Genomic DNA, 25,404 nt, shown 5'->3' with positions numbered 1-25,404 from the left:
GGAGGGTACTGTGGTGCCTGTTCCTGGGTCCTAGGCCACAACAAAGTCCCTCTGGCTCCCCACTGCTGGCCACACGAATGGCCTCCTCCAGGCCCATGTCGTCTCTCCCTGCACTGGAGGAGTTTGCTCGGCGAATTCCCCCCTTGACCAGGGGAGGCTGGTAAAAGACACTGCCACAGGGATGTCCCAAGCACCCCGATTTTCCTCCAGAGGAGGCCAGACCTGTGGGGCCTCACCCTCAGCCCATTTCGTTCCTCTGAGAACAAAGCCCTGTTTTCTGGAATTAGGTTTGATGGCTTTGGCAGTGGGGAGGACACAGAACGTCCAGGCTTAAGAGACTCATGACAATTTCTCCCTAGGGAGGAGAGAAGGAAGCCACAGAGGAAAGCTTGGCAGGGTTGGGAGAGCCGGAAGGGGATCCCACCTCTGCTGGCCACTGACTCCGGACTCCCCTGGACTCGGTGATTTGATCCTCTTATTTACCAAAGAAGTTGCATGTACTTGCATTTAAATTCTTCCCTATTTCTTGGTTTTGGATCACAGAGGCCACCACTATCTGCATGGTGGTCGCGCCTTGCCACTTTGCTTACTCCAGGCAGCCTTCCAGAGGGTAGATGCGCCCCTTCCTTTGGGTTTTCTGAAATGGCGGAGGACGACCCCCACCTCCTCCACACTCTCTGCTTTTAGGGGCTCAGGAGTCTGGCGTGAGCTAACCTTGCGATTTCACAGATGGGGAAACAGAGGCACTGAGAAATCCTCAGCCTTTCCATCACCGACTGGGACCAGAATCCAGGAGGCAGGCCCCGGGAAAGGTCCCCTCCTCACCGTGTTTCTGCAGCCAGCCTGCGCACGCCCAGGGTGCGGGCAGCGCTGTCCGGGGCACGCCCAGCTTCTGCATGCAAGAGAAACGCCCTGGCCCGCCCTTGCCCACGGATTTTGGCTCCAGAGCAGCTTCTGCGGGAGGAGCCGGGCTCTGGGCGCTGCGAGCCCAGGCAAGACAGCCTTTAGGGCGGGTCCGCCGACCCCCAGGCCCACGGCCACCCACAGCCTCCGCTCGCCCCCTGCCGGCCGAGCCCAGAACGACAGCCCCGCCGGCCTCGGTCTGTGGGCAACACCCCAGAATCAGCGGGAAGCGACCACCGGTCCCACGGGGATGAGGACCCGCCTGGACAGGTACTCTGCCTTGCTGCTTTTCAGCCGCATGACCTGGGACAAGCTAATTAACCTCTCAGAGCCCTACCTGTGAAGTGGGAATAATAGTGCTTACCTTTCAGGCTTGGTGTGAGGATTACATAGGAGAACATATGGAAAGCGCCCAGCACGAAGGAACTGCTGGTTTTCGTTTTGTTTTGTTTTGCTGAGGAAGATTCACCCTGAGCAAACATCCGTTGCCAATCCTCTTGCTTGAGGAAGACCAGCCCTGAGCTAACATCCATTTCAATCTTCCTCTACTTTGTATGTGGAACACCTCCACAGTGTGGCTAGTGGGTGGAGTACGTCTGCACCTGGGATCTGGAGGGCGAATCCAGGCCACCTAAGCAGAATGTGCAGAACCCTAACCACTCTGCCACCGGGCTGGGCCAAGTAGGTGGTTTTTAATGGTAACTATTATTAAAAAATGCCCATCTCATATGTTGGCTGTGAAAGAAATGAGGTCTGAGAAGGCTCCTTATAAAGATAAAATGATAACCACACGTTGATGCGAGGTGGCTGGTGTGGTACTTCCCCAGGTGGGGCCTCTGGGGGCTGTCAGGAGCCGTCCTCTATTTTATGATGGACACTGACCTGTTTTCGTTTTCTTCCTTTTATTTACTGCTTATTCTGGGGGTTGAGGGTGAGGAGAGGGCATGACTCCAAAAGGGTAGGACACAAATGCCTCACCTCCCCCGGAGGGTTTGACGCCCAGCCACCCGGCTTTCAGAGAAGGGCAAGTGTCTGTCCCTAGTGATTTGGATCTGGCTTTTAATAGGCCAACAAGATATATAGTGAATGAAAAGTGAAGGAGCTTTTTCTGTGGAGAGGAAAAAAGATGTGGGGTGGGACCCCAGTGGAGAATGAAGGGAGGAGGGGTAAGCCAGGGGTGCTGGGGGGGTGGTCCTGGACAGGCCTGGGGCTGTGGTTCCCAAAGCCCCTCCCTGAGGCAGGAAGGGCTGGTGAGTGGACGGTGGGGAGGGCCAGTGAGGACACTACTTGCCGGTCATCACCAGCCCATGCCCACGCTGAGCCTGTCTCACAGTCTGTACCCAGGGTCCTGCCATTGGAGCACCCAATCTGCACCCAGGATGGGACATCTGCTCTGTCTCCCTCTGTTACCTGAACCCCTAGAGCCCTAAGGCAAGCCCCGGGACACCTAGGCAGGTGTAGACAGGAGTTCCCACACTTGTACTTGGGGGGAAGTGCTCAGGGGGACACAGGGAACTCCCTTATACACAGGTCTTTGGAGGGTCTTATTCAAGGACTGAGTCCCCTGGGAGGAAGGGGTCATGCCTTCATCTGAACTGCTCAGCAAGCAGTCCCACCCAGGAAGGACCTGGAGGGTGAGTAGGGACAGCTAAGAGAGGCTGAGAGATGGAGAGAGGGGCATAGGGAAGAAGAGAGGGAGGGAGAAGCAGAGAGGGAGGGAGGGCATCTATGTTACTTCTTGGGGGGGGGTGGGGAGCAAGCCAATTTGCTGCTCCTCGACAGTTTGCCTAGCTCTTTTGGGGTGGGCAGACAACCCCAAGTTGGGCCACACTAGAGTGGCCTTCCTGCCCCTCCTCTGCATTCCTCGGCACTGGAAAAGGGCTGGCAGGTGGCAGAAGATGCTGCAAAGGGAGGAGGCACAGGCTGCCCCGGGCATTAACATGATTTAGGAGATACGCAGGTCACCGTCTCCTGACTGAAAGCCGTCCTAGAGTGAAGGTTTGCAGCTATTTCTGGGCAAAACCGTGTGATGAGATGAAATAGCTCAACTGCTGACCATTAAGTCAGAGAGGCCGTGGCCCTCGTAAATCTCATTCTCTCCGGCCCTCTCTGTGCCGCATGGGAGCTCAGCCCAGCCAGTGCCAGCTGCCTCGTGGGGTCCTTGTCTGTCCTGGCAGTGCCTCTGAGGACCCGGCGGGCTTTGGTGCCAAGCACTGTGGCTGCACTTGAAAGCCGCCTTGCATGTTGACTGTTTTCCTGGGTGACCTAGAATTCCTCCGAGTCTGTACCAGCTCAAACCCTCCACAGCTCACGTGGGACAAGCTGGCTTTGCCGCCTACATATCTGACCACTTTAGACAGGTAAGTTTGCCTTCCTGAATCTTAATTTCCTCATTTTAAAATGTCAGCAATGATAGCTCCCTGGCAAGGTTGTTTGTGAGGGTGCAATGAAATGATAAACACAGAGTGCAGAGTGCATCCTGGTACAAAACATGCCTTGTGTCCTTTTCTTACAAAGCCGGGCTCAATTCCGTCCCCTCTTCCTGGGGTGTCCTTCCCCTTTTGTCTTCCTGGGCAATTCCTACCCATCCTCCAGGGCCTCCTCCCTAGGGAGCCTTCTTGACTCACCTGAGCACAGCTGATCTCCTGCTTCCTGCTGTGACTGCACTTGAGACGCTTTGGTATGGTGGCTTCAAGATTCAGAGGCGAGGTGACTCTGAAGAATGGAAATGGTGGGTTTGCTTTGTGTTTGTGGAACTAGGAAAGGAAGATGGGAGATCGAGAAGGTAGTGGTTAGGGGCAATCTCAAATGGAGGGATTTGGGATTAGGGGAGATGGGATTATTGGAGTCGGGGGAGTAGCTCTGCTCCCTGGCTAGCAGATGGGAGGAAGATCCTGCCTGGTCCCTCCAGGACAGTAGGCCTGCAATTCCACTGGTGGCCACGAGGTGTCAGTGGTGTCCCTGGGGCGGCTGGGTTGAGAGAGGGAGCTGGTAAAACAGAAAGCACTGCTTTTTGAAAAATTCAGCATTTGTCCAATCCCATATTAATGAGGTTAGAGCTGCAGCTCTTGCTTCTCCTGCCCTGCCACAGCTTATGATGATATTCACTGGTCCCCATTCTCCCAGTAACCTACATTGGGGACTGGGCAGGGCCCTCATGCTGGCTGTGTCCACAGCCCTTTCTCCTGCAGTCAGGAAAGCCCAGAGTGTTGCAAACGAGTGAAAGTGACAATGCTTGAATCTGCCCTAATTTTTTTTTAAAAGTTCAATTATTCACAGACTTTGGTACTTTAACACGAGTAATATGATACCAATGACATACTTCAAGATGGTGTGTGGTGACATTGTAGGTAAGAAACACTGAGCTAGAAATGCTGGGCAGGTTGCCCTCCTGGGACAGCAAAACTTCCAGCCAGGGGGCCGTTGCTGTCGGGCTTTTCCTGGTTATCTTTTCAGAGAGGCCGCCGAACAGAGTGATCAAGAGCACGGCTCTGGAGCCAGGCTGCCTGGGAGCAAGGCTTTCTCTTCCACTCGCCAGCTCTGAGATCTTAGGCAAGACTTATCCTCTCTGTGCCTCAGTTTCCTCATCTGTGAAAGGGGAGTAATGATAGTCCTATCTCATAGGGTTGTTGGGAGGATTAAGTGAGTAATTACAATGTCAAGTGCTGAATCAGTGCCTGGCACATGGCGAGGGCTGCATAAGCATTAATTAACTCATTATTATTAGAAAAGGCCCCCACCTACCCACTTATTGTTCAGTTGCATCAGATGCTAGGTTCAGAGTATCGTTCTTTTCAGATCAGAAATGGAGAGATGGGTGGGAAGGGGTTGGTCAGAATGGACCTCTCACCCAAGCAGAGAGGGCTGGCTTCACGGGTGGGTGACCTGCACAGGAACACAGGGCCCTGCCCTTAGAAGGGCCTTGTGCCTGGTGTAATGCTCTGCTGTGGCTGTCTTGACATTCTTTTTCTTTTTTGAAGATTGGCACCTGAGCTAACAACTGTTGCCAATCTTATTTTTTTCTGCTTTTTCTCCCCAAGTCCCCCCAGTAATAGTTGTATTTTTTTTCTTAGTTATGGGTCCTTCTTGCTGTGGCATGTGGGACGCCACCTCAACGTGGCCTGACGAGTGGTGCCATGTCCGCACCCAGGATTCGAGCCAGCAAAACCCGGGCCGCCGAGGCAGAACGTGTGAACTGAACCACTCGGCCATGGGGCCGGCCCCTTAATATTCTTAATAACATAGGAAGAAGGGACCCCGCATTTTCATTTTGCGCTGGGCCAACAAATAACGGAGCAGTTCCTGCAAGCAGATTCCTCTGGTGCAGAAGCCCCTTGCCTTCCTCCTCGTCTGCTCACACTGGTTCCCTTCTCTCATCCCAGGCGGACCCCCCACCCGGGAGCTTTCCCACAGACTGAGCCTTTGTTTTCCTCCAACATTTTCATGAAAAAGTTCAAGCATATAGCGAAGTAGAAAGAATCGTAAACACCTGTACACCTGCCACCTAGGTTCTGCCGTGAATATTTCCCGTACCTTCTGCCTTGTGTGTCTATGGCGAGGCTGTTGCTGTCTTACCTACCCTCATCCTGGACCCTGTCCTCACCTACTGGCCTCTCGTCTCTTGCTGACGGCTCTAAAGCTTCCAGCCCCGCTGTCTGGACCCAGAAAGGCCTCCCGGGCTGGGGTGGGACGGCGGCCTGCAGGAAGGGGCTCTGCGGCTGCTGGAGGTTCTGGAGAACCTGCTGGGGAAAGGCTGGGACCCAAGTCCCGCCAGACCTGTGGAACCAGGTGCAGAACAGACTAGGATGTGTTCCAGAAGAGCAAGGAAGGTGCCATTCTGGAGTGCGTGGACTGAGATTCCTACTCGTGACCATAGTCCCTGTTGGTTCCTTTCATAGTTTCTTATGCCTCACACAGTCTTCCAAGCGTTTCTCACAAACCTGGTCTGCTGGGCAGACCCCGGTAGCCCTGGGAGGGAGGAGGGAAGAGATTTTTCTTTCCTCTTCACAGCTGGGGAAACTGAGCCTCAGAAATTCCTCGCTGACCTGCCCAAGGTCCCGGGGCTCAAAGAGGCGATCTGGGAACCACACCCAGGTCCTCCGACCCTAAGACCAGGCCTCTTTCTTTTGATCTCGTCGGGGGAGGGCAACAGTGTCACATTCCCCTGGGTAACTTGAGAGAAAAAGAAAAAAAACTTTCTCTCTAGGAAAAAAGAGGGTGTCTGGGCTGTGATTTACCTCTGGGAGCACTTGGGCCAGGAGCGATCACATTTCAAAGGGTTAGAACTCATTTCTTTACTTTTCCAGCTTGGGCCCAGAGCTCAGAACCGGGTGGGCTTCTCCAGGCCCCTCCCAGCATGCCCACCCCCTCCCAAGTGCCACAGGCAGGTGACACCTGTATTATTGCTAAGGGTTAAAAAGCCCCCGAATCAATAAAACCCATTAATGAGTGTTGGTACCTCGAAGGCTACAGATAAACCCCTTCTACTCGGTAAGTTCAATCCCATAAAACAGCTCTCCTCTTTCGATCCTGGCATTCATTTGATAGAAAATGTGCAGAAATTTTTAAAAGGTGACTTACTAATTGCCTGTAAAATAAAAGGCAGATGGAAGCTTTATTACAGTTGAAGGAAGTCGGGAATATTAAGGTAAAATGTCAAATAACAATTGATTTTCCTCAGACATAAAGGGGCGATTTATGGCTTCCTAGTTACTACAAATGAGAAATTATTTGAAGTTTTAAAAAGTATGAGGCGAAATAAAGATTAAATAGAAGATGAAATCATAGGGATTTCTCTGGGAGGTGACTTCAGTGCCCCTGGGGGCTAGAATTCGTGGGGGGGTGGGGCGCCAGGCCGCTGGGCTGGGCTTGGCATGGCGCTGTCTCTGAGGAGAGTCTGCTTTGCGGGAGGACCCAGGAAAAGGAGCTGGGGTAAGAGCTGGGGGCGGCCGGGGGCGATTTCAGACCGAGGGGTTTGGGATTAGGGGCGATGGGCTTATTGGATTTGGGAATACAGCTCTGCTCCCCAGCCAGCAGATATTGGGAAACTAGGAAAGGAAAGGGTGGGTTGGCCTCCCTGGGACCACGATGGCCTTCTTCCAGCCGGGTGGGGTCCATCATTGCTGCTCCCTGGACAACAGCAGTTGCACATGCCCCTCCAGGCCACAGCACAACCCAGGGCCCTGTGGTGACTTCACCTGGTCTGGGCTGACCTGCTCTCTGCACTGAGAGGCAAAGGGGAGGAGAGGAAAGAACGGTCACTTCCTGGCTGCCAGACCCCGCATTAGGGCTTGTCTTAGCCTGGGGTCCCCCAGAAGCTGACTTGAGACAAGGATTCAAAGGCAAGGCATTTATTTAAGAAATGCTCACACACAACTCCAGTAGGAGAGTGGGGGAGTGAGGCATAGAAGGGAGGACAACTCACAAAGGGTGTGTCGTTAGGCGTTACCCTGTGGGTGGCTGGGGCTCCACCTCGCTTGGTGACTTGGGTGGCCTCAGAGTGATCCTGCCTGAAGGACGAGGGAGCCGGGGTATTTATGCACCCACTCCATCCTGTTATGGGGCGGGCGAGCCTGCCGAGTGGGGTGGGCCTCATCCTCTGGTGCTTCCAGGCTCACAGGCTGTCAGAAGCTAGGTCCTTCGGGCTCCAAGACGATGGTGCTCCGGGGAGGGGGGCAGGGCACCCACAGCCTTGGCCTCTGTGCTTTATGTATTCATGTCAATCCTCGTAATTCCTGCCATGTGCATATCAGGGTGCCCCCACTTTCTGGAAGAGACACTGGGGCTCAAGATTTTCAATACCTTCCTCACACCAGGAGGGTTTGGCCCCAGGGTGCTGACTTCACGGCCTTTTCTCTAATTTCCGTGTAGAGGACACATCGGGGAGCGTGATAAACTGCAGGTTCCCGGGCCCACCCTCAGAGGTTCTGCTCTGGCCAGGGGTCGTTTATGGGGCGACAGGGGTGTTTGGGAATATGCACTTTAATAAGCCGCCAGCCAGGCGAGCGGCCACTGGCCAGCCTTCGAGAACAAGAACGACTTGCCACAGCCCCTGCGGCCTCTTTTGCACAAGGGCCTCCTTCCCTCCTCCCGTCCTTTTGGGTCTGCTCCCCCATCGTGCCGCCTGGGGGTTCTCTGAACCGCACCTCTGTCCCTGAGGCCCAGGGGTGGAGAGAGGAATCGCTAGACTGGAGCAGGCCCCCAAAGCGGCATGGAGAAGGGGTGGCCCTGCTCTCTGAGGCCATGAGGGGTGGGGGGGATGGCGGCTGAGAACAGGAGAGGCTGCAGGGGAAATGCCCTGGACGGGGTCTCTGTTTCCTTAGCTCTCAGAGGTACGACGGTCCTTGAGAGGAGGGGATGGGGGCCGTGAGGGTGCAGTAATAACCCTTGGTGGGGAGTGGGGTCAGGCTTCAGAAAAACTGCAGGTGAGGAACCAAGAAAACGGGAGCAGACCGCACTGCAGCCCGGCATGAAAGGGGAGAGCCACCAACAAGGGAAGCGCAGGGGGGAGGCAACGGGCCCATGGCCTCGGGACAGGAGGAGCCACCTGACGCCAGGGGTGACCTGGGGAGACCCTCGGGGGCAGGGGGCCCCTCTCTAGCACTGTCCGCAGACACTGCCAGGTGCAGTTTCCTGTGACAAAACTTCTAGCACCGTGTTAGTTTCCTCTTGCTGCTGTAACAGGTCACCACCAGTTTAGTGGCTTAAAACAACGCACATTTAATATCTGACAGTTCTGGAGGTCAGCAGTCCTGAAATCACGGCGTCAGCCAAGCTGCGTTGTTCCTTCTGGAAGCTTTAAGGGAATCTCTCCTTCCTTGCTTTTTCCAGCTTCCAGAGGCCACTGCATTCCTTGGCCCGTGGCCCCACATCGTTCTGGCCTCTGTTCTATCCTCGCCCCTCTTCCTCTGACTGTCCTGCCTCCCTCTTTCCTTTATAAGGACGCTTTTGATCAGAGTGGACCGTCCAGGATAATCTCCACATCTTAATCTCCTTCATTAATCACACCTGGAGAGTCTCTTTTGCCGGGTGAGGTCACATATTCACATCGGGGCAATCTGGGGATTAGGACGTGGACGTCTTTTGGGGTTCCCGTCTCACATGAGCCTTAGCAGTCTGGGTGACCATGAGGAAGGCACGTCCCCTCTCTGGGACCTTGGTTTCTCCACCTGTGCGATGAGGGTGGGTCCCTCCAGCTCTTTCAACCTGAGTTTTTCAGTGGGGGAGCGTCCTGGGGGAGAGTGTATAGTCGCTCCATTTCAGGACCTGCCAGAGTCCCACCATGGTGTGTGCTGTGTGTGGAGCGTGTGTGTTTAATCTTCTCCATTTGGATGTGGTCCTAATCCAATAAATGCTTAGGATATTTCTATAGAATAGATTAATTTTCACTAGAAAAAAATATAATTGGTTGATGTTAAGGCTAGTGCCCTGACAAATCCGCCTTGGCCATATATCAGAGGAAGCAGAAGACCCAATACGCTCGCACATAAATATGCCATCGTCCCCGCAGGCCCGCCGAGCGCTCCGGGGAGGCTCCCCTCGCTGATTTATTCTTCATTAATAAGCTCCATGCTATATTAGGATCAGATTTATGACTCTGCCTTTCCAATATTTCTGACATTTCATCTGCAAAGAATTACAAATGAAATCTTGAAACTTTGCCGCTTCCCCTGGCTGGTGCGCGGGCACCGTGTGGCCGAGGGGAACAGGCAGGAGGGGAGGCCCCGCGGTGCGCGGCACAGAGGCGTGTTTCCAGCGGAAAGAAACGTTCAGGTTGACTTTGGGTGGCCTTGGGTTTGTGAACAGCTCAGGAGGTGAGCAGGTGAGGCTGGAAGGCTGCGGACCACGGCCACAGCCACAGCAGTGACACCAGCGACATTTCATAGAGGCCTGCCGTGGTGCCAGGTACAGGATTCATTCATTCAATCATTCGTTCGTTCAACAAATATTTGTCGAGTACTTACTGTGTGCAAAGTGCTGTGTGTGTTGCTTGGTGCTTGGGATGCAGGGAAGACACAACGAAGCAAAGATGAAGGCCCTGGCCCTCAGGTGGAGGATGCTCTAGCGGAGGCAGGGAGTGTCCAGCAAGAAAGCACGAATTTCATAAACAAGGAAGATATATAGTACCTTCTCGGTGAGAAGGGCCTTGGCAGAAAGAGCAGGGTGACGGGAGCCAGGGGTGCGGCGCGGGGCAGGGGGCAATGGTGATCAGGGAAGCAGTTCAACTCTTGAGCTCAGGGAACCGCGACCATCCCGTTTCGCAGATGAGGAGACAGGCTCGGGGGGATGTGTAGCTGCGCTGTGACGTGAAGCGGCGGTTTGCAAAGTGCTGTCTCAGCCCTTAGTGTCTGTCCTCCCCCTTGGCTGCACACCAGAATCCCCTGGGGACCTTAAAATTGCTGTTGCCTGGGTCCCACCCCAAAAGGCTCTGGGTGCAGCCTGGGACTTGGGGTGTCTGAAGGGCCCCCATGATTCTGTTGTGCCTCTGGGGCTGAGAACCATGGGCCTGAGGGCCAAGCTCAGGCATTGAAGGCAGAGAGGGCTGCTCGTGGGTTCCAGCACTGCCTCTCAGGCCTCCAGTTTCTTAAGATGTGGGCCAAAATATCTGTCCCTGTGCCGTGAGAGGATGGCATGAGGGTGACATGTAGTGAGTGCCCCAGGCCCCTTGTCCTCCTCCCACCAACCCCCACTTCCAATTGGCCCTCCTGACCCCAGAGTGGTTCTTTTTTTTTTTTTTTGGTGAGGAAGATTCACTCTAAGCTAACATTTATTAACATCTGTTGCCAATCTTCCTCTTTTTTTTTTTTTTGCTTGAGGAAGTTTGTCCCTGAGCTAACATCTATACCAGTCTTCCTCTATTTTGTATGTGAGACGCCATCACAGCATGGCTTGACCAGCGGTGTAGGTCAGTGCCCAGGATCCACGCCCGCGAACCTGGGCTGCCAAAGCAGAGCACGCAGGACTTAACCACTGCACCATGGGCCTGCCCCCCCCAAGAGTGGCTCTGATTATTTCACTCCCACGTCAAAGCCTCTGAGGCCACTTGCTCAGAGACACAGAGCTCGCATGTGGCTGATGGAGACAGAGATGCAGAAAGGGCAAACAGCAGGTGAGAGAGGGGCAGAAGAGGAGCCCATGAGAGGCTGTGGATGCTAAACCAAGGGCAAGGAGGCTTCCCGGAGGAGGAGGGGCTGGTAGGGGCTGAGGGAGTGGGGCCAGGCCTGGGTGTTTGGAGGGTGTTGTGAAGGGGACCCACCGCCAGGGGGCCAGGGGCCCATGCAGAGGACCACCTCCATCCGCCGCAGTGTTATCTTCCTCTCCAGGGGGTGCTCTGCAGGGGAACAGCCTGAATGCAAGCAGGGAGGCAGGGCGGGTGAGACAGACGGAGGAGAGCCCCGCTGGGTGTTGGGAAAGGCGGGGAAATACAGGTGGAAGGGAAAGTGGTTCCAGGTTGTGGGCCTTGAAGCCAGGCCTGCACACCTGGACGTGATTGCTGGGGAGCCGGAGCAGCTTCCTGAGCAGGGGAGGGCAGGGCGAGACCCTGACTAGGGGCTGAGGGAGGAACCGAGAGGCCACAGGTCGCAGGAGAAAGCTGCAGAGATGCTCCCGTTTTCTTGCTTTGTGGCTTGGACAGTGTGGCTGCCCCAGGCCTCAGATTCAGGCTTGTGTGCTTAAGGGAGATCTGACGACGAGGCTTCAGGATGCTCGGGAAGAATCAACAGATAAAGGACGGGAAAGGGGCTTTGAAAACTGGAAACCGCAGTGGGGAGTCTGCTGTCGCTGGTGTTTGAAGGACTCACCGGGGCGGTGGGCAGGAGAGTCTGGGAAGCCCCTGGGGGGGCCAGTGGGAGACAACTACACCCGCCTCGGGCCAGTGGAGGCGGAGAGAAAGGATGACTCCAAGGGAAATGCTGGGACGGAGACAGGACTTGTATGGGAGATGAAGGTGAAAATCCCCACTTCTCAGAGCTGGAGAAGGGAGGGGAGGAGCTGCCATTTACTGAGTCCCCCCAGATGCCTGAGTGGTGCCAGGCAGGTTCCAACAGCTGGGGAAACTGAGGCACAGAGAGGTTAAGTAACTGGCCTAACATCACCCAATTAGTAAGCAGCAGAGTCTGGATTTGAACCCAGGCAGCCTAACTCCAAAGTCTTTCTACTAAAGCCAGATTGCCCAATTTATCCAACCTGGGAGTTTATTACGAATGTGCATTCCCAGGCCCTTCCCTCAGAGGTTCGCACTGGATCCAGGACCTCCTGCCTCTGTCTGCTGCATTCCTCATGCTTCGATATTCCTCATGTTCAAATACAAGGTGGGTGATAGCTTGTCTTGGGCAGTGCAGCAGCCACACAACCAGTCCAGACAGGAATAATAGTAACGCCAATGATAGCTAACATTTAATGAGCACGTACAGGGCCGGGCTCCAGGCTAAGCATTTTATGCACATGGTGCCATTTAACCCTCACCACAACCTGTGAGGAGGTGTGTTAGCCTCACTTTACAGAGGAAGACTAAGGCCCAGAGAAGTTGTGTGACTTGCCCAAGGTCACACAGCTTGGAGGACCTGAGAGTTGAACCTGTTTTATCCTGGGTCTGAACTCTCCTTATCAGTCCACTCTACCCCATTCCCAGGTGGCATTTGGCCCAGGTGGGCACTGCCCAGCTAGAGGATGAGATTTCCAGCTTTAGGAAGTCTGTGTCGTGTAGATGTGTACCCAGAACTGTGTAAATCTTCTGGTTTTGAAATGTGTCCATGGCAAATATGTTCCCTCAAAGTACCCCTGCCTGCACTCCTGTCATTTAGTGTACGCTGAGAACCTGCCCTTGCCAGGCCCCAGTCGGGGGACGAAGGAGTCAGAGTCCCCACCCTCAGGGGACCTGAAGATGGGAGCCCTTTGTGCTCCCAGGGCCCCGAGCCTCATCAGTATTGGCATTTGGACTGGATCATTCTTTGTCGTGGGAGGCTGTCCTGAGTATTGCAGGATGTTCAACAGCATCCCTGGCCTCTGCTCACTAGATGCCAGTAGCACCCACCTCCTGTGACAACCAAAAGATGTCTCCAGACGTTGTCAAACGTCCCCTGGGGGGCAAAATCGCCCCAGCGGAGAACCATCGCATTAAAGGGAAAAAAATGACTCCCGTATTCTCTACCCGTGGACTAAATTTCACTGACATTGATCTAAAATGACCGATTCCATTTTGATGTTAATATTTTTCTACCAGCTGCCATTTTATTTCCTAATAAAGGACAAATCAAACTTAAGCGCAGCTGTATTTCCTTTTGTAAATAATGCCTAATGGATTTAGTTTTGTCAGCTGCCTGGAAAGTTCCGGTAGCTCACACAGAAGTGAAACACCAGTTGGAGGTGCTGCAACTGAGAAGTTCTTCTGACCAGCACCCCGGCACCCCCTTAAAAGCCATCTGTACTTGGGGTTCTCCGCCAGGCTGCCACGGAATCACCAGGGCCTAAAAAACACAGATTCCCCGCTCCCACTCCTTGAGGTTCTGGTTCTCTAGGTCTGGGCTCAGGCCCTGGCACCCGTGTGTTTTAAAAACTCTACAAATAATTTAGATAACCATCCAAGTCTATAATATAATGTTTCCCGGCATTCTTCACTGTCCTCTCCAGCTGCCCTGGAAACAGGCTGGAGTTTGGCTGGGGTGCAGTTCTAAAACTGGCCACGAGATGTCGCTTTTTAGCCACAATTCCCCACTGGGTGGCCCTGCGGGGAGGCAGGTGGCTTCTGCAGAGCAGAGAGAGATGCGGCCTTTGCTGATGGGCCAAGGCCGTGGCATCCTGGCTCCTTCCTGATGTACAGCTTCTGGAGGGATGTGAACTGTGCCCACTCCCTGCCCACCCCTGCCTCACACAAAGCCTCTCGGCAGACAAGAGCTGGGAGCTCCCACTGAGCTATTACTAGTTCCTACTGTGTTTGGAATCACCAAAGGCAGAATTATTAGGGCTGAAAGGGACCTCAGAACCTCTGGCGCAGTGGGCTTCAAACTTTTAAATAAATGATGTGGTTTCAAACAAGTTATCTACTCTCTCTGCCTCAGTTTCTTCATCTGTAAAATGCAATAAGAATCTATCTTGTGCAAACAGTTGCTATGAGGACAGAGATGAGCGCAGGTGAGGCATGTGGCTATGTCCTCCATAAACGGAAGCTTCTGTTGATATTACCCTTTCACATATGGGTTAGCTGAGCTCCATGGAGGGAAGTGGCTGGCCCAAGTTCGCATAGCGAGATAGCGCTGGCTCTGGGGCCCCGTCTCAGAATTCCTGATTCCCAGTCTACCACTGTTTTCAATGCTCTGATTCTTCCCTTACAGAAAAATCCAAACCCCAGAAGACGGCACAAAGAACAATAAAAGATGGCTTTTCAGGCAGTGAGTTCTGCCTGGTGTTGGGAAAAGCCCTGATCCTGGCTTGGGGATAGCATAGTGAGTTCCACCTCAGCGTTTCTCTGGCTGGTGGGTGAGGATGAGTCTCTATCCTGGGGTTTGAGGAGAAAAGTAGCTATGCGTCCAGGGTGCAAGTGAGGATCAGACCAGAATATCAGGAAAGCATTGTCAGGGCGCCGGCCTGGTGGCGCAGCGGTTAAGTTCACATGTTCTTCTTCGGCAGCCTGGGGTTTGCCAGTTCAGATCCCAGGTGGGGACCTATGCACCACTTGTCAAGCCATGCTGGGGCAGGCATCCCACATGTAAAGTAGAGGAAGATGGGCATGGATGTTGGCTCAGGGCCAGTCTTCCCAGCAAAAAAAGAGGAAAAGAGGAGGATTGGCAGTGGATGTTAGCTCAGGGCTAATCTTCAAAAAATGAAAAAAAGAAAAGCGTTGTCAGATGTGAATCCTCAGTGTAATTAGAGAGCCACAGAACCCTTCCTCAGTCCCTAAGAGAGATGGCCTCTCTCAGGAGGGCATGAGTCTGAGACTTGGGCACCAAACTGGGAGCCCAGGGACCTCAGCCTAAATCTGGTTCTGCTGCAACTTGCTGTTTGGCCTTTGTCAAATCACTTTCATTTTCAAACTGGGGGAGATGGATGAAATTATTTGGGGGGTTTCCTTCTGGCTGTCATTGTCCTTACGTGCCCATCTCATCCTCTTCAATTTAGCTAACAGGCCCAGAAAGGGTTAAGCAATGGGCTGTCCTTCTTCCTACAGGAAGGTCAGGGGTGAGGCCAATACAGGAGGTGGCCCTGTCGGTGGAAATGATAATATTTACTTCCTAGACTCACATTTGTTCCCTCTGTCCGACACTTGCCTGCAGTGCCCTTGTAAAGATGTTGGAATGGGAGAGAGGTAAAGAGTGAGGGACACAAGAGAGGCTCGGCCCCCCTCTGAAGTGGATAAGCTGGTCGCACCCCCTCAAGGCTGGTCTCATTTGCCTTCTTCATTTTTAGACACATTCCAAACTTTTCAGCAAATTACAGTGTTTGCCAACTGGCTGTCTGGGCCCAGCAGAGAGGCTATTCATAGCCGTGCTGGGAGGCTGCCATCCTGGAGCAGCCCGTAAGAAATTGGGCCAGAGTGGCTGGGAGTGGTGTCCAGCACCCTGGGGAGAGGCTGGAGCTCCTGGAGCAGGGTGGCAGAGCAGCGCAGCCCTCAGCAAGGCCCGCCAGGACGTGCCCACACCTGGGCCCTGGGGTCTGCCCCCGACACCCTGCACACCAGGGGGCTGCCTCCGTGCCCCTTGGAGATCCCTGAGAGCCCGTGACAGACAGCCACGCAGCTATGGCACTGAGCAGAGTTAAGATTCACCACGGATCAGCTCTGCATCCTGCTGGTTGCTGCCCCATTTCACTTCGTTCATTCCCTCCCTCCAGCCTTCCTCAGGGGCTGAGTGCTGGCTCTGTCACTACCTAAGAATGTCAAATCGCCTTTGTGAAGCTTGATCTTCCCCATCTGCATAGAGGGTGGATCTGAGCGCCCAGGGTCTTCTAGCCATATGTGTGAGCCCCCCACAGGGTGTCTAACACAGGGGCATAATAAATGTGTTTGTGTACCCTCCCTGCCCAGGGCTGGGCACTAGGGCACACAGAGGAGAAATAGGAATAAAAGCGCTCCTTGTCCTCCAGAGGCTCAGTACCCAGACTGGGATGCGGGCACAGACCAGGGCCTTGCCCAGGAGAGCAGCACGCCCTCGCATTTGTGCCGGGTGCCACAGTTCACGAAGGGTTTTTGTGGCATTTGTTCCTCCCCATGACACCACAAGGGAAGCCAAGCGTGGCGATGCTCATTCGCCTGGGGAAACAGCATCTCAGAGAAGACCAACACTCGGTCAGTTCAGTATATGGGCAAGGAGCCGGGGCCCATGGCACCTTTTCAGGGCTCCGCTCTCCACTCTAACCTGCTCTCTTGGACTTGCCACCCCCCAGACTCTGGCTTTTCCCTCTGTGCCCCCCAACCCAGTTTCCACTAAGAACTCGATTCTCTTATGTTCTCTCTTCTCCCCACCCCAGAAAATTCTTCCCACTCTCAGCAAAGGCTCTGATTAGGTCATTTGCACTGTAACCTGTGCCCAAGTTTCTGTGGCGTCCCCCACGCCGGCCTCATCTCCCACTGGGGAAGTCAGGCTGCTTTCCTCTGCTGGGTAAGGATGGTAAGGGGAGCACCTGGAGACACCTTTTTTTAAGGGAAGCCTTAAATATTCTGTTATTTTTTCCCTCTTTCTTTTCTGTATTTTTCTTATTTTCCACAATGAGTATGTATTACTTTACAATTAAAAAAAAGGAAATCTTCATCTAAAAAAATAATCAGGGGCCAGCCCCATGACCGAGTGGTTAAGTTCTCATGCTCCACTTCCGCAGCTCAGGGTTTCGCCGGTTCAAATCCTGGATGTGGACATGGCACCGCTCATCAGGCCATGCTGAGGCGGCATCCCACATGCCACAACTAGAAGGACCCACAACTAAAATACACAACTGTGTACTGGGGGGTTTGGAGAGATAAAGCAGAAAAAAAATAATAATCAGACACAAGGCAAGATATGCTTAGTGCCAAATGGCCAAATGACAGAGACGCACTGGTCACTGAGGCCCTGAGTGGCCCAGACGTGAGGGAGGGGTAGGAAGGAGAAGTGCAGGGGGGGGCAGTGGAAGCACCCTAGGGGGCTCTGGGGACTGCGGGCTCCATGAGGACAGGGGTCTGCCGGGTGCACCTCTGCACTCCAGCACCATGGACAGTGCCTTGCACACAGTAGGCTCTCAGTAATGCAGGGCCCTCAGACTGCAGTGCAAAGCAAAGACCTGGGTGCAAAGTGTGCCTGAGGCTGGGGCCGGGAGGGAGAGATCTATCTAGACTGGAGGGGACGGTTACCTGAGTGAGCTGAGACCCAACCGGAGAAGCCCCTCAGTGCCGGGCCCAGGAGGGCTCCTTCATCCCAGGAGGAAGAGCAGCCACCCAAGGCAGGGGCCCAGGAGTGACATTTTGAAATCAGCATTTTAGGAAAATGGGGCCAGTGGCCCAGCCAGTGCTGACTGTGAACTAGAATGGGCCCAGGAGGGGTCTATGAAGCTCCTAGGTCTCAGATAGTCCTCTGAGAGCCACTCCCTGGTGACAGGCTCAGTTTAAGCCAAGTCCAGTGTGAGAGGACCACAGGCCATCCCAGGGGACATGTCTAAGCAGGGCATTATTGGTGGAATGCTCAAAGTCCCAGGGACAGAACGGGGCTGGAGAGCTGGGAGTTATCCCACCTCAAGGGCCAAGTTGGGGCTGACAGGGAGGAGCAGAAAGCTGAGGGCTAGTGTCGGGGAAGGTCCAGTGAGGAGGGCGGAGCAGAGAAAGCAGTGAGGGTGTTGGAGAAGTGGGAGGGGAGTAAAGCTAGGGAAGGGTCACGGAGACAAGGTGGGGACAACCTCCAGGAAAAGCAGGGGGATGAGGGCTGGGAGAGGCCCTGGGGCCCCAGCACGACTGGAGACAAGGTGGGGACAACCTCCAGGAAAAGCAGGGGGATGAGGGCTGGGAGAGGCCCTGGGGCCCCAGCACGACTGCAGCCGACACTGGCCCTGTCCTTACAGATCCTAAACCAGGGGGCTCAGCCAGTGACCCCCTCCACCCCCACTCTGCCTCTGTTCTTGGGCTGTTTCATGAGACAGCTAGGAACAAGTTATACTAGATGATGCAAATAAAATTCCATGTCCTTCCCAAAGGATCTAGCCCCAGCCTCCTCCCTGAGCCGTCTGTCACCCCCGCCCTGTCCCCTGCTGGCTCCTGCTCCAGCCACACAGGCTCGCTCCTACGTGAAGCTTGTTCCTGCCTCAGGACTTTTGCACTCGCTATTTCCTCTGCCTGAAATTCCCTAGCCTAGATAACCACATGACTCATTCTCGACTTCCTTCAGATCTCTGCTCCCTTATCGGAGCACCTTCCGTGGCTGCCATATCTCGCGGCTACCCTATCTACAAGAGCACCCACGCTCTCTTCCCCTCCTCCAGCTTTCCTTGTCTTCCTGTTCCCTTCACCACCTGCCATGGTACATTTATTGGTTGACTTGGTTAGTTTCTGCCTCTACCCATCTTGGTCAGCTATTGCTGAAATAATGCTGTGTAACAAACCATCCCAATACTCAGGGACTTAAAATAACAAGCATTTATTTTTCTTATTTATAAGTCCAGGGGTGAGCCAGGGCAGTGCAGCTCCAGGCTGTGGCTTGGGTGCAGGTCTGCTCCAAGTGTTTCTTCATTCTCCTTGGACTAGCGGCTCCTGGGGCACATGCTTCTCATGGAAAACGGCAGGAACTGAAAAGCCAGGCCGACCCTCACAGCACATTTGAGGGTGCTCATGACACGGTGCTAACATCCTACTGCCAAAGCAGCGTCATGGCCAGGTCTGTTACAGTGCAGTGGGAAAGGATCTCCCCCATAACAGGTGTGCGAATGTCTGAGTGGGGCGGGGTGGCTAAGGGATTGACTATTTTCGTAACAATAATCCAAAGGATTACCTCCCCCAATAGCACATAAACCCCATGAAGTTAGGGCTGTAGCCCAGCTTTATCTCCAGCACCTGGATAGTTCTCCGTACTTCACAAGGGTGCAGTAAACACTTATTAGGTGACTATACAAACTAACCACTTGGCATGTGGATGACAAGGCTGTCTTTCCCCTCCCAGCTCCTGTGCCTGAAAGGGGCTGTCTCCCCATCTCCCTAGCGCAGCTCTCCTACCCCACCCCTCTGGGCCCAGGGATCTGCTGCTGTAACACAAGGCGTGGGAGCCTCCTGTCTGCCTTGGGCTCCCAGTACCTTCCAGAACCTGTGTGCCCCTTCTTCTGTTCACCTGAACTACCATCCCCCGGGACCCTCTGGAAGAAGCTTCCAGGGCACCTCAAACTTAGCCAGCTCTTACATCTGGCCCCACTTGTCATCCCAAGATTGGCCTTGCTTTCTGACCTAACCACAGCTTTATCCCTCTTACTGACTGCAGAGTCCTGGCCGGCAGCGGGGTGGGGGGCCAAGGGAGCCAACACCCTGGAACGCTAACTAATGAAGAGTGTGTCCAGCTGGATTGAAAAAAAAGTTGCTATAAAGGATGATATTGGACAACTGGTGGAATTTGAAAACGGACTGTATGTTAGATCCTAGTATTGTGTTGCCATTCAGTTTCCTGACGTTGCTCATTCTCCTGTCGGAAGGGAAGAGGACGTCCTTGAAATATTTGGGGGGAAGGTCATGATCTCCGCAACTTACTCTCAAACGATTCAGCAAAGTAAGAGACAGACTAATAACGTGTATATTATTATCTTAAATATACATACATATAGTGAGAACGAACTTAAGCAAATGTGGCAAAATGTTAAGAATGGGTGAATTTAGGTGATAGGTGTATGGGAGTTTATAATATTCTCGCGACTTTTCTATAAGACTAAAATTTTCAAAATCAGTTGAATAGTAAAAACAAAAGCTGACAGGTGGGGCCTTTTAAGCACTCTCTGGGGGTGGGGAGCTGGGGCCCCCTTATTCTGTCCCTTGTGCTCTCTTGAGCATCACGGGGGCCCCCACCCCCACCCCAGGCCAGGGTCTTGTTTACTAAACATCTCAGCGATGAGCCATCGCCCCCTGATTTCATCAATTATAAATGTGCTTTCTGCTCACCACAGGGCAATTTGTGACGGACTGTGGCTTGCGGTGCATGCAGCACATCCAAGTTCACCGCAGCCGTGAGTAGAGAGGAGGGTTGGGGCCAGACACGGGGCCGCGGGGGCGGGCAGGGGCACCCAGGCAGCCCTGCCCCCTTCCTGTTTGTCAGCCAAGGGAGGCTGCAGAGGGCAGCGGGCAAGCGGGCCACTGCTCAGGCTGCTGCTGCCAGGCCAGCCTCGTCAGGGAGGTGTCCTGGCTCCCGGAACCAAAGCAAACACTCGGGCTAACCCTGCTTCAAGCGCCTATGTGTATAAATGCATTTAATCTGCAGAGCAAACCTAGCAACAGCTGTTATTATACTCATTTTGCAGATGAGGAAACTGAGGCACAGAGAACTTCCTCAAAGTCATTGGTAAGTGACAGAACCAGGTCTTACTCTCTTAATCATTATGCCTTATGGCTAAGTAATTTACACTAGTAGATACTATGTATGTATAGTTGACACCTAATGAGTAAAAGTCACCAGTAGCAACAATGTAACTGCTGTCTGATTGACCTGCCTGCACCCCACGTGGATAAGATCTTTTCTCTGTGTAAAAGCAGGCATTAGCTCCTACTGCCCATTTAAAAAGTAGAAATCCTTACTCTGTCCTACAAAGCCCTCTTTCTTATCTAATTTCCCATTTCCCCTCCCCCCTTCTTCTGGCAACACACCTTTCCCTATCTGCATTACCGCAGTTCAGTGGCAGTTGACACCACCACCACCCCCCCCCCCCCCCCCCCCCCCGCTTGCCTCGCCTCGGACCAAACATGTGACCTGGGCCTGGCCAATCAGGGCACGAATCCCCCGCTATAGTGATTGGTTTAGGGAAGGACACATGACCCTTCAGAGCCAATGAGGATCTGCTCTGGGACTTCTCTCTGAGCTCCTGGGAAAAGAAAATCTCTCCTAATGTTGGGGCAACTGAGAGGCTGAAGGTGAGCCAGGAGCCGCGCAGCTGTTGTGTTGTTCCCCTCAACTTCCAAATCGTTTTCACTCCTTCTAACAATTCCAAATCTTACTTTTCCCCTACATTCTTCCTCTCACCAATAACATCACAGCACTCTAGAGCTTATGTGGTTTCCTAAGTTTTGGGGATTAAAAGCTGCCTTTCACCTTCTGGCTTTCCTGGCCACAGTGATGGATGGTCTGAGCCCCGGCTGCTTTCTGGTGATGGGGGATCTAGCCTGCCCGCCCTTCCTCTCTGGTTAGTTCTCAGAGTGCAGATTCCCCGCCTCACTCTGCTCCCACACAGGTAACAAAAGAGAGTCAGATCATGGCCCTAAAGGCATGAGCGGCTGGTGGTGAAGCAGAAAGCTCCAAAGTTGGGGCTGGAAGGCTTTGGCTAGAGTCTGAACTTTGCCACTTACTTACTGAGCATCATCAGTCACGTTAGTTAATCTCGCTGAGGCTCAGTTTCCCCATCAGTAAAATGGGTACTGCTGAAGGTTAAGTGAGATGGGGTCTTCAGAGATGTTCTCTAGACTGTAAAGCACCATGCCTCCTGACTGTTGCCCAAACAGAGATAGAAATGGGTTTCTCCTCTTCCAGGGTGTCACTGAGCTTCTGGTCATGTGAGATGGGTGACTGAGCACAGGTTTTCGAACATCCAGACAAGCTGCCTTCTATAACTCTGGAGCCTTCCCACCGTCAACCACATATGGACCCTGGGTCAGAGTTTGCGGAATGAGTGAGTAAATAATAATTGTGTCAGAATACAAATGTAGATATTGTCTTATTTTAGTTATCGTTAGTCTAAGGGACCATTCTTGCTACGGTAACATTGCATAGAGCCCAGAAATTCCAGAGTCTGAACTGAGACTTTGTTTGTGACTTAAAGTGAATTCACGGGAAAGTCATGGGCCTCCGGGAGTTTTCATTCAGAAACAGGAGAGATTATTCTCACTGAAGAAAATTTAAAGGAAGGTGGGAGACAAAAATAAAGCTGTGTTTTGATGATACTAGGAATTGTACTTGTTCGCTGTCCCAGTTACACCTGCCATTACAGAGGTTATGAATTAAGGACTCCAGGAGTCTAAAATTATATGCAGAAGGCCTCTGAGGGCATGGGAGCTGGGTGGGGGGGGGAGCCTTGGTTGAAAAGTGTGAATTAAGCCCCAAGAGCCTTCCCAGCCTGTTTCTAGGGACCCCGTCCTTGAATCTCGCTGCTTCTCCCATAGGCTGCTAGAAGTCTGAATACACCCCCCAAAGCCCCTCCCCCAGGCCTCAGTCGTGGGAAGGGGGGCCCCTGAGCAGCAAGCCAAGCCCTGTTCGGCCTGGACCCCAATTCCCATCCACGGGGTGGTCTGGGCAGTGGCCAGCCAAAGAGTGGTAATGACTGCCGAGGTGCAGGGGGCTCAGGTGGGCCCCCCAGGCCCCCACCTCCATGTGGGCAGTGAATGGCCCTGGCCCAGGATAAGACGGTGTCAGCAGGCGCCTGCCCACCCCTCGCTGGGTTCCCAGGCCCCTGGAGCCCTCTTGTAACAGGAGCCATTTGCCCCATAACCAGTGGGTGACCAGGTTTTTAATCTTGCAGGCCCCTTGGATCTCAGCTGGGAAGTGGGATTTGTCAGATGCGTAGGCGGGGCCTGTCTGGGAATGCCAGAGGGCTTCTCAGCAGAAGGGGGTCGTCCGGGAGCAATATGTCTCCAGTCCAGACTAGTCCCCTCACCCCTCCAACCTACCCCATCCCCAGAAGATGGCTCTGCTCCTCCCGGGGGTCTCCAACATGCTCAGCAGTTGAGAATAAATGAAAGCCTGAATTCGATGTCGGGGTGGCTTATTTCTTACTAACTCAGGCACACATCAAATTGGGCTGCCTCTCTGCTTGACCCTCATCCTCTCTCCTTTGAAACTTCCTCTCTGGCCTGCTGCCCATCAACAACTGCCCTGTAAAGACCCTCTGCCTGGCCACTGAAGAAGCTGCCTCCTGGCTATCAGGAAGACAGCCGTCAGTGAGAACACTGGGCCAAACTCTGCCTACTCTCCTTGCTGTGTGACTTTGGGCCCATCACTTCCCCTCTCTGGGCCTGAGTTTCACTAGGGGAACAGACTTGGAACTTCTGGAGTGCCCAGTATCTACCAAGCTCTTGACACCCATGATCCCACACAACCCTTGTCAATGACCCTGTGGCATAAGTTTTTTTTTGGTCTCAGTTTACAGGGGAGAAGATGCCACCAGGGAGAGGTGAAGCTGTTGTCTCAGGCTGCACAGCAAGTTGGTCCAGGGCCAGGATCTGAAGCCAAGTCTCTCCAACGCCACTGCCTGAGCACTTTCTCCTCTGCTGCAACCTCTGTTGCTGGAGGGTGCCTTCCAGCCTGAAGGAGAGAGCTGAGATTCCAGCCCCTCAGCTTCCCGGACTTCTCCGTGGCATTTGCTGCCTGACCGCTGGCACCTTTCCTCCTAGATTGTCCCTCCCATCTCGTCTTTCCCGAACTTTCGCAGCATGTGCAAGCTGCCCAGTTTCCTTATCTGTAAATTCAGCTTCCCAGGGTCCATAGACTCAGATGCCACCTCCTCAGAGAGGTCTTCCCGGATCACACCATGGGACCCACAGCCCATCCCTCTCGCAGCGGGCGGATTATTTTTCACCTTCATTTGTTTCCTGCCCACTAGAATGGGCGTGACACAGAGGTGGGGGGTTGATCCAGCGCCCTCACTCTTGCATCCCAGCACCTGAGCCCATGCCCGGCCGCACAGTGCTCAGTATATAATTGCTGAGTGAATAAACAAACGAATTTATGATAATAACAGCCACCGTTTCTGGAGTGTTCACTGTGTGCCAGGCACTGTGTCGATCTTCATAACAACCCCACGAGGAAGGTCAATGATTACACCCATTTTACAGATCAGGAAACTGAGTCATACAGAGGTAAAATAACTTGCCGGTGGTTTGCCTCTGGCCGTCTGCATGTCTGACTCTAGTGCTCATCAGAATGCGTTGTCGCCTCAAAAGTGCCCTCAAACTCCAGTGGCTCGTATCTACAGAGCTTCTCCTGGCCTTGCTAAGAGCTGACCTCTGGCCTCAGTGGAGCCCCGTGCATGGCTCGCCCTCTCCCAGGCCCCTTGCTCTTGCCAAGAAGAGACGCACTGAGCCCCCACTGGAGCCCGGGGTACAGACATCCTTTCCCTCTCACGGGTGATGGTCCAAAATTGAAAACAAACACTTTAAAATAAAAGCCATATTAAAAAACAAAACCAACTTTCTGCCTTAAAATATTGTGAGCCAGGGGGCAATTAGCAATTATGCTGTATTTTATTATGAGAAGATGGAATTCTAATTGGACTGATTTGAATTCCACACACCTCCACAGATTGTTTTGGAAATTAAGGTATCAGTTGTATCGGTAATTATGGTTTACCATTAAATTACCCCCCCGCAGAAAACTGTTAAATTGTCTGTGACAGTGCTTAAATTTAGCCCAGACCCATGTCCTGTGAAGACTGTGCGAGCCAATACAAGCCACCCGCAAACCACTGGGTGCCCTGTGCCAGGCACTAATTAGGGGTTGAGGTTTCCAAAGTCTTATCTGAGACAGCACGGACAAGCCCTGGGATGGAGGACGCTCACGTGGAGGGCTGGGACGCCCCCCAGGGCGACATTCTTGGGTCCTGCCCTGCTTTGCTGGCCCAATACCTGAGCTGCCGCAGGCATTCTGGAAGGCAATGTGGTTTCAGCTGACGGGCGACACTTTGCCGAGGTGCCACCAGCACAGAAGGAGCCCTGGGGCAGTGTGGACAATGTGTGGCTTAGGGACATTGCCATGAGACACATGTGGGATTGAGTCCCTGCTCTGCTGTTTGGGGAGGGAACTCAGGAGGGCCATTTAATCTCTTTTGAGCCCCTGTTTCCTCATCTGTTGAATGGGTATACTACCAGCCTCACACATGGGTTGTTGTGAAGATCAACTGAGACTATTAATAGTGACAATGACCGTCTCTGGTGCCCGTGCGATGTGCCAGTCACGTTCAGTCATCTTTAAGCTCTACAACAAACCTGTTCATTGGACAGAAGTGCTGTATTGGGAGGACTGTTTGATTGCAAGCCATAAACCTGGATTCCAGCTCACCTAAGCAAACTGGGAATTTATTGGAAGGGTGAGGGGGAGCTCAGTGAATGGAGAGGAAGGCTGGAGAAGAGGCTTAGAGCGGACAGGACTCAGTGAACGCCAGCAAGCCTAAGGAGCTTGAATTCCTCATCATGCCCTCCCAGGTACCCCCAAGGGAAGGAACAATCTGATCCCCTCGCCCACCTCTCGGTCCCCACTCAAGACCATGGTTGAGTTGTAGAGCCCCCTTGGCTCCAGAAGGGGGAGGCAGCAAGAAGAGTTCCCAAAAGGCAGGCCCCTGGATTTCCTATTCCTTAAGACGATACAAACAGTGATGAGG

At 53.4% G+C, this 25,404-nt stretch overlaps 1 long non-coding RNA gene across 15 annotated transcripts; it reads left to right on the top strand.

Moving 5' to 3' along the window:
* The first annotated feature begins 729 nt into the window (after window positions 1-729).
* LOC138916228 (uncharacterized) lies at window positions 730-24,402 on the top strand. Of its 15 annotated transcripts, none has more exons than XR_011423172.1 (8): window positions 959-1,173; window positions 3,211-3,263; window positions 3,499-4,455; window positions 18,517-18,728; window positions 19,996-20,055; window positions 20,347-20,387; window positions 21,567-21,705; window positions 23,172-23,770. It is a non-coding gene; the product is annotated as an uncharacterized lncRNA (long non-coding RNA). The 15 variants fall into 15 exon arrangements; XR_011423182.1 differs by having other exon boundaries at window positions 18,599-18,769; window positions 23,172-23,769; XR_011423174.1 differs by having other exon boundaries at window positions 1,003-1,173; window positions 3,173-3,263.
* Window positions 24,403-25,404: the final 1,002 nt, after the last annotated feature.

This window comes from Equus caballus, chromosome 11 (assembly GCF_041296265.1).
Source record: "Equus caballus isolate H_3958 breed thoroughbred chromosome 11, TB-T2T, whole genome shotgun sequence".
Classification (NCBI taxonomy): domain Eukaryota; kingdom Metazoa; phylum Chordata; class Mammalia; order Perissodactyla; family Equidae; genus Equus; species Equus caballus.
The sequence above is the reverse complement of the archived record's forward strand: the minus strand, read 5'-3'. Positions and strand labels throughout refer to the sequence as shown.